This window comes from Papaver somniferum, unplaced genomic scaffold (assembly GCF_003573695.1).
Source record: "Papaver somniferum cultivar HN1 unplaced genomic scaffold, ASM357369v1 unplaced-scaffold_21, whole genome shotgun sequence".
Lineage (NCBI taxonomy): Eukaryota > Viridiplantae > Streptophyta > Magnoliopsida > Ranunculales > Papaveraceae > Papaver > Papaver somniferum.
The window spans coordinates 6,750,717-6,760,313 of NW_020631041.1; positions in this window are offsets into that span (position 1 = coordinate 6,750,717).

Here is a 9,597-nt window from a genome sequence, read left to right on the forward strand (position 1 = left end):
CATACTTCATAGTTCATACACACTCATAAAGACCATTGACCCTAAAATCCGTACCCTCTAATTACCGCCGTGGAACTGGCGGCGGCTCTTAGAAGTAGGAAACGAAAAGAAATACCGCCGTGGCGGTAACATCACGGTGGCTATCCGCTAATGACGGTGCTTTGTCTACTTTTTGACTTATTCTAACAATCTCTTTTGTTTTTCATTTTCATAGAATTTAAAATTTTGAAATAATCGAAAAGAAGAAAAAAGAAAAAGGAAAAGTTTTATTTTCACAAAAAAGGAATTTTTTTTCCAAGAAATAGTTAACTACCAACGGCTCCTCTAATAGTCTAAGACTGGGTCTTATGGGCGTGCCCAAGGGCTTCCCAACTCACTTTACACCTCAGCCTGAGAAGGGCCTGGGTCTTGTGGTTTTTTCCGGCGACTTCCTGGGACGGCTAATCGTTAGCCGTTTTGAGAGAAAAAAACGGGCAGTGATCAGCCGTTCTCCAGGAAGAACGAACACAGTTCATTCATCCCTCACTCTGTTCTTCTTCTCTCCCGCCCCCCTTCTTTCTTCTCTTCTCAACCAAACTAACTAAAAATCACCTACACAATTTAAGGATTCGAGTTTGTTGACAACGCTCTTATTAAGAATGGGATTATTTTTGACGAGGTTAATCATCTCAATAATCATAGGTAATCCAATAAACTTAAAACCCTAATTTTCTTTAATTAAATAAATTTTCATTAGCTATTTGATGATTAACATAAATTCAATTAATTTTACAACCATGTGAGGACTTGAATTTGTTTAAGATTCATTCACATGGGAGGAGCGGAGGACATTAACCAGTAAAATGCAGATTCTGCTGTCCCTTCCAAACCTTTACGAGCTTTTCGAAAAATCTATTTTAAGACTTGAATATGGACTAGTAGAAAGAAAATGAGTCAACATTTATGCTCTCTGGTCTAAACTTCTGAACCGGGATCTTACATTATTCTTGGGAGATGGTGTTGTCAATCCAGTTGCGCTCATCAAAATCTTTAGTTTGTTATACAAAAATTACTAGTAAATCTAGTAGTCATTGCATATTTGCAGTTGACATGAACAACATGGTATCTGATTTTCTTCACGAAATAAGTAATGAGAAACAAAAATACCGAGTACCTACCAGTGGGTGAATTTGGTTGTTAGCTGTGATAGCAAAACAGAAAATGAGTCATTTGTCCAAATACTTTAAAAACATGGTTCTAATGGACGAGTAAAAATTAGTATGTGTGAAATGGACAAAAAAAACAACTAAGGATGTAACTGCATTCATCCTGGCTTAAACTTAAAAAAGAGCGAGGATGAAACTGGATGCATCCTGATGTAAATTAAAAATAAGAAAAAATATTTGAAAATGGGTAGGATGAAACTGTTTACATCCTGGCTATTATTACATTTTTGTCCATTTAAACAGTATCAAAATCTAGATGTCTTTTTCATCAAGAAATTGTTGATTTTAGTCTTTTTAACCAATTTTGTGATAGTAAAACTACTTCGCTAAAACATAGCTTTTATGATGCCACGACCAACAAAAAAAATAATCTCCGTTGGCATAGAAAATACGGTGATACAATTCTTTAAAAACAGTGTCAAGGGAGTACTGAATAATAGTACGAATTTTGGCAGTTGGGTGATTGATGTTGATCAATGCAAAGGGGGCCAAGTGAAGGTCGTGAAATCAAAAGGGTAGAAAAACTCTAGTCCGAACCATACAGACTCAAAATGCCTGGACACAAAATTTAAACCCGGAAGAGGAAGTAAAATTGTCGATGAAAGTTATAGCATACAGACATTATCTTCTTCTAAATTCCTTCTTCTACCTCAATTTGTTTTGAACCGACTTTTAAACCAGTGATAGGTGCCTTTTTTCTAGCTATAACCTACTATACTTCCTAGATGACTGCTTCACCAGTGCTGGGACGACCAAAACAGGGGGACTCGATTTTTGTGACGCAATTTGTAATAGTTTTTGCAACAATATCTGTAACAGTGATTTTATAACATATATGAAAGTTATATTCTATAACACTTATATTGTAACAATTGTAACATTTATGTAACAATTTTAGATCTGATAACTGAATTTTGTTGGCAATCAACGATCAAGATTAAAATTAAAAGTTTAGGTGACGGTTTTTTAATCAGTATCACGCCGCATTAGCCGTCAATTGGGTCGGCTTCCATTCGTTTTCATCGCTCCTAATCGTAGTTGGGAGAACACTGTACCTCTTAGAGGCATTCCTATGGAGTTTGTAAAATCAATTTGTTGGAGAAAATGAGTTATTTAATAAACGGATTTTTGGTCTTGGTGTGGTTTGATCTCATGACCTAAGGGTCTAAGGATACTCACTCATTTTTGAGTGAATGAAATGGAACTTTTAGTCCCACATTGTGGAAAACTAAAGAGGTGCTCCACTATATAACCATGTGCTGATGGATATGTTGTAAAACAATGTGGGTGGAGCGGGTTGGGCGAAAAATACATGTTTCGACCTATGCCCATGTGCGTATACCATGCACCAAGTTCCTCTTCTACTCGTATTTATTTTTGGCGAATTTTTCTTTGGGAAATTAATTCCAAAAATATTTTCTTAAGAGTTTTATTTGTGGGAAATTCCTTTTACGAGTTTTACTTGTTTTTGAAGAAAACCAAAACCTAACTTGATTTGCAAGTATTTCATCCTATAAATATGACTCGAAATTCTGTTTTCAAAACACACAAGCAGCGACTATCTCTAGGTCTACTTTTCTTCTTCTTCTTATTTTTCTTTGTGCGGCGTTTTACTTCCATCCTTGTTGCTGAGTTCAAGAGTGGGTAACTTGCGTTGTGCTAACTCAAGTTATATCGGGAAGTCTTATCCTGGACACATCTTCACACGTTGGGGTTTAGCATTACTTCAGAGTATACCCGCGAACTAATGTGTTAAGGAAAGCTTGTTGAACCTGTGATTCTGCCCTCATCAATTTGTTCGTGGTAGAGTTGTTTGATACGGTTCTTTATATTTATTGTTTGATACATCTAACGTTTCTTCTATTGTTGCAAGACACCAACACAATTTGCGGTCATTTCTTTGTTTCTTAATCTCTTTGGGTTGCGATTTTTTTTGGTTGCTCTGTGCTGGCAGTTTTCTTTTACTATGCCATTGGGAGATTAGTCTGTTTTGTTGTCAGCCTTGTTTGTTTTGGAGGTTTTCTTTGCTTACTTCTTGTAACTCAGTAAACCGTTTTTAACCAATTTTATCTTTCCGGAGGAACTTTTTTTCTTTTTCTTGGGTATCATAGTTTCATGCTAAACTTAATGAAAAAGATACCAATTTTGATGTTCATGAATTTGCACATTAATTTGTTTTTTTTTTTTTTTTTTTTTTTGAAGCAACCACATTAATTTGTTGTGTACGTTGATTTTGTGCAATCGCCAAAATGTCATTTTCATGTGTAAATAACACATAGTGAAGTTTACTATTTAAATGTTGCTCTATGGCTCGACTCTAACCCCACGATGAGAAAGGAAGATGAAAATCAAATGGCAAACAAAAATTGGTATTTCACTGCGGTGAACTATCGAGAAATTGGAAGAAATTGAAACGAGATTAAGAAAAGGGATAATTGGGAAAATGCCTCATATTTCAATGTCCGGTAGGGAAAATGCCCCGCGATATAAAACTTATTGAAAAATGTCCTGTCTGTTACATTTTCCATCCAAAGACGTTAAGTAGTCAAACTCGTCTCTTCACCGTTCGATATCTCGTCTCATGAGATGTCGTGGGAATATGAAATGACCATTTCGATGAGATTAACGGTAGTAAATCATTCACGTGTTTTCATCCAACCATATTACATTATTACACCACCTATGTTTTCATTACAAAATAAATCAGATCAACCACATCATCTTCTTTATTCTTTATGTGACATGAAAACACATCCAAAAACCAGAGAAGTATAAAACCAGTTACCTAGGGAGTTTTTAATTTTTTATGGTGAGGATTGAGTGAAAATTAGAGTTTTTACTTCTTGTTGACAAGTTTTAGTTGATGTGTGAGGAAGAAACTGTAGACGATTTTTGTCGTCCAAAATCCGAAGAACTTGAAGAACAGTTGAAGTAATTATCTAATCAAATACCAACATTTGAAGCCATGGTTCGTGCAAATTTTAAATACATGAAACCCATTTCTGTTTTAGGTTATTTTGTCGAAGCTCATTTTGATTTTTATTAATTTTGTACCAATTGATATCAGGGTTTACCGATTTGGGGAAATTCATAGTAATAGGTTATTTAGGGTATTTAATGGCTGAAATAAGTGTGAGGGAATGCCTGAAATTTTCTTAATTTTGATATCTAGGTTATTAATTTTGATTTCTTGGGCTTGAAAACTAAGGGGGTTTTGCTGTGAAATGATGCAATTTGCGTTTTTAATGGTTCCTGGTGAATGGTTTGTTGTTCTATGTGTTTGTCATGATGAAACAACCTTAGTTGATATACCGGTTGAAGATGAAGATGAATGATGAAAATTTCTGCCATGTTAATGGGAGAAGATGGCAAAGAGAGGGTGTCTTTTCAGCACACTAATCTCGCACGTGTGTTATTTTGACCACTAACCATTTTGGATGGGAAATATAATGGACGGGGTATTTTCCCATAAGTTTTATAGCACGGGGCATTTTCCCAACGTGGCATTGAAATATGGGGCATTTTCCCAATAATCTCTTAAGAAAATTAATTAGTTGGACTAATCAAACAAGCCTTGTGAGCAGTATGATTTAGGTATATGGCGTAAGACGAATATCATACGGCATTTTACTTTAGATAATTGGCAATATCTCAAGTTCAAATTTCTTTGAAAGGACTAGTTGACCCGTATAGTATATGATTTTAGTTTGAGGGAGAACAAGATATGATTCGTGAAGTGCGAAATTTGTAATAGAAACAGTACAACTAAATTGCAAAAAAATAATAATTCTGCTTTTGGAATTAGAAATTTATGTTAATACACTTTCAGTATGCTTTGACGATCATGCCATTTTACTTCTCTTACATTCTAATTTTATTTTTTTCCATTTTGGTCTCATGTATTTTCAAGCTTAACCTAATGAACCACAAATAAAACTGTCTTTTTTCATGTCATTTTCGTGTGTGAAAACATTTACTAAAAATTACTATTTAAGTGTTACTTTAGCCCCTAGCCTGAAGCCCGAAAACAATATGAAAACCAAACAAAGATTGGTATTCGGTGCAGAAAAAATAATGAGAAATTGGAAGGAACTGAACTGAAATCGAGAAGAACAACTGAATGCCATCTATATGAGATAAGAACAATTTTGCAAGGAAATTACATGCCGCCATTCAAGAATGAAAGTCACGTCTCATTTGTGGTATTTGCTCATTGTTCAGTACTTGTTTTCGAAAGAACTCCGCCATATGATGCAATGCCTAACGAACTCTGATAGGATTCAATTCAAACATTACTCGTAATTTGAAATAAATTATGTGATATTTTTGTGGAAGGCTAGAACACGAGTGAATGCGTAAGTGACGGTGTGAGCATGCAAGGAAACTGCACACAAGATCTGAACAGAGAATTTAAGAGGAGACATTGATGACTAAACCATTTGATTTCTTGCTACGCTGTAAAAATGGTTGCATTATCAAGCCTCGACTCTTAGCATCCCTATGAAACGTTTTGTTTTGTGCAATCAAAGAAATGATATTTCTTTATATGGGGTAAATTAAATTTACTTATTGTAATTTTCATGGATAATTTATATTTTTGGGTCGTGCAACTTGCATATTTGCAGATGACACGAACATGATCTATTCACAAAATAAGTAATAGGAAACAAAAACTTCAATAACCGCCTAGCTAGGTACCTGCCGGTGGGTGAATTTGGTTGTTAGCTGTGAAAGCCAAATTACGTCACTAAAACATAGTTTTTATAGCCAACTTGACCCATATTTTTTCAGAAAAATGATTTGGGTAGAAAATAAGTCATACAGTTGGTTAAAAATAGTGTGAATAAAGCATAGTATCCCTTTGTGATCACAAAGAGTCGAATCTTGTTTTCCATTCATATGTAAGATCCACACTCATGGAGGTGCAATGAACTTTAGCCAAAAAAAGTAATATTATAGTATGAATTTTGGCACTTATATGTGATTGATGTTGATGCATGAATATTTTTACTCTGATTGATTAATGCAAGAGGCCCAAATGAAGGTCGTGGGATCAAAAGGCCGAAAAAACTCTAAGATAAACAATAATTAGTCTTGCTTAGTAAAAGATAAGATAAATTCGTACTTACAAATTCAAAATTCTTAAACACAAAATTTAAAGAAAAAGAAGCAAAATTGTTGTTGAAAGTTATAGCAGACATGCATTATCTTTATCTTCTTCTAAATTCCTACATCTATTTCAAGTTCTTTGAGAATCGACTATTAAATTAGTGATAGGAGTTTTTTTGTCTAGCTATAATCTGTATCATAAAGACAGCCTAACTCTTCAAACTCGATTGTTTTCCCTCTATGGAATAAAAATTGATATGGCCAAGGCCTTTGACAGAGTGGACTGGGGTTTTTTGATAACAATCATGAAGAAACTTGGCTTTGATGACCTATGATGCAATAAGATTTATCAATGCATGTCAACCACCACATCAGCTGTTCTCATAAATGGTTCTCCTGACAAATTCTTCAAACCCTCTAGAGGACTAAGGCAAGGTGATCCTCTATCTCCATACCTGTTCTTATTCTGCATGGAATCCCTTTCAAGAACTTTACTGCATGATGAGGAGATAAGCCTTATTCATGGAATAAAGATCTGCAAGGCAGCACCCTCTATCAGTCATCCCCTGTTTGCAGATGATTGCATGATCTTCTGCAAGGCAAATAAAATAGAAGCGCAAAATATTATGCAGCTCCTGCAGACTTTTGGAAATACTTCTGGGCAGCTTATCAACTTCTATAAATCTGGAGTCTTCTTCAGCAAAAATACCAACCCAGAGCTCATTCCTCAAATTAGCAATGCTATGGGAGTTCAAGTTCTTCAGCTCGATGATAAATACCTAGGATCTCCTTTACTCACACACAAAAGCAAAATCAACTCTTTCAAGCCTGGAGTAGAAAAATTGAAGCTGAGACTCACTGGTTGGAAACATACACTTCTTAACCCTTCTGGCAGAGAGGTAGTCATCAAATCTGTCACCTCTTCAGCTTGCATTTACCAAATGAACTGCTTTAAGGTGCCTAAGAAAACTTGCAAAGACATGAATAATCTACAAAGAGACTTCTTCTGGGGTAAGAACATAGAGAATCCTTCTGGTTATTACCTTAAGGCTTGGACAGCAGTTTGCAAGCCAAAAGCTCTGGGAGGTCTAGGATTCATGAATGTGGAATTATTTAACAGCTCCATGATAACAAAAATTGGATGGAGACTTGAGCAAGATAAAGATTCTTTATGGTATAAACTCACGGATGCCAGATATCTTCTAGGCAGAAATGTTCTCAGCATGAACACTAAAGCCAAGGATGGGGACTCCTGGATATGGAAAGGAATCCTATTTGGTATAAGCAACATACTACAACACTGCTCCTGGAGGATTGGAAATGGCAGAAGGATCCAAATTTTGGAAGACTTATGGTTACCAAACTCCACTACAAAACTTCAAAAACCTCATCACTGCCCTCATTATATATATAAGTTAGAAGCCTTGATTATTCCAGATGGAAATTGGGATGAAGCTCAAATTTCTAACATCTTCAGCAGGGAGAAAGCTTCTGTTATTCTTACTCTACAGACACACCCAAATAAAGAAGACGGAATAATTTGGAACATCAACAACACAGGAGTTTTTTCTGTTAAAGACCTTTACCAGGCAAAAATTGATCACCTCTACATAAATGACACCCCGGCTGGCAATTGGGAAACCATTTGGAACATGGAGGTGGCTCCAGTAATCAAAATCTTTATTTGGAAATGTGCACATGGAATTCTTCCCACAAATGCCAAGACAACTAGCATACTTCATTACATCAATCCATTATGCACTGTTTACAATAGTGGAGAAGAAGAAACCATGTCTCACATGTTCCTAAATTGCACTACTGCTACTTCAATTTGGCAGGAAATTCTTGGCACCTCCCATACTCTCTTTGATAACAATACTATCTTCATTGAGTGGATGAACTCCTGGTTTCAACTAGGAAACAATGATTGCAGCATATATGTCACCACATTGTTGGTACATTTGGAAAGATAGATGTGATTTTATATTTAAACAAATCCAGCTTAATGTGGGAGTAATCACCCTCAGAATAAGGCAACATTTTTGCAACCATAATAGAATTCATGCAATGCCAAATCATATCTTGAACGACTTCCCTCTCTTACCAGGGGAAGCTGACAATACTCATGCGCATTACACCTGGAATGCAGAAACAAGATTTGGGAAACATATCAGTATCTGTACTACTCAAGATCCTGATAACTTTGTTTGTTACACTGCCTTAACTATGACAGATTTTGCAGGAAACATCATTGGTTCTAGAGGACATCCAGGACACTATGGAGAAGGGGGAGCCACAGGAGGCACTGACCTAACTTTCCAGTGGGCCAAAGAGATGCAGCACACAAACATTGCAATATCTGCTGAATCAATGGACATTCTAGATCGTTTCAAACTACTCTACAATGAAGTTGTTCAAGGATGATTTCATCTCAGTTTTGCAAGAACAACGATGGCAGACTGAGTGGTACATCCACAGCTGCTGCAACGCAACTCATATGTAATGCCTCTTAGTGCCTTTCCAGGCCTAAGCCTTTCCTATAAAAAAAATGATTGTTTTCCCGCTTTAACATGTTACGGTTAAACACTGCACCGAGTATTTTTCTTCCCTTTTCGTTTGTCATTCCTGTGTCATGAACACCATTATAAAGGAAAAATGATACTTTCATTTTTATTTTTTTTCTAAAAGAGAGGGAATATGTGATGGGATCTAGGTGTTGATATTCACGGCCCGAACCCTGAAAATTTAGTAACCCTTACGGCGGTCTTGCGATGCCTCCATGGGTCAAAGAGGGACTCATTTTAAACTCCAAATTTTTGATAATATCTGAAAGGAAAATCTCATGGAGGGACCGAATGTCGAAGTAAGATCTTCGGTTGGTACCGACTGCACGTGTAAATGTCGAATCAATCGTGCGTGCTTAGATTATGAGCCATGCAAACACATTTTAGTGATGTGTGACTTAAGTTGGTTTTAATAACCAAATCTACCTATACTTACCTAAGTAATATTCTCAAGTACATATGTTCAATTCATTACGCAGTTACCATCGAAGACCTTCTCCGACAATGGTCCCAAAATCATACCGGTGGTAAACTGGCCGTAAATATGAGTCCGTACTTCATACCCTCTTATAACGATGGAGTAGGCCTTCCGACCAACTAAGACTTCATATTCCACAAGTTACAATGTTGTGGTTTCATATTGTCCCGAAAAAAACGGCGGCAGCTCTCAGAAGTGGGAAACGAAAAGAAACACTGCCGTGGCCGTCAAAGCACCGGAG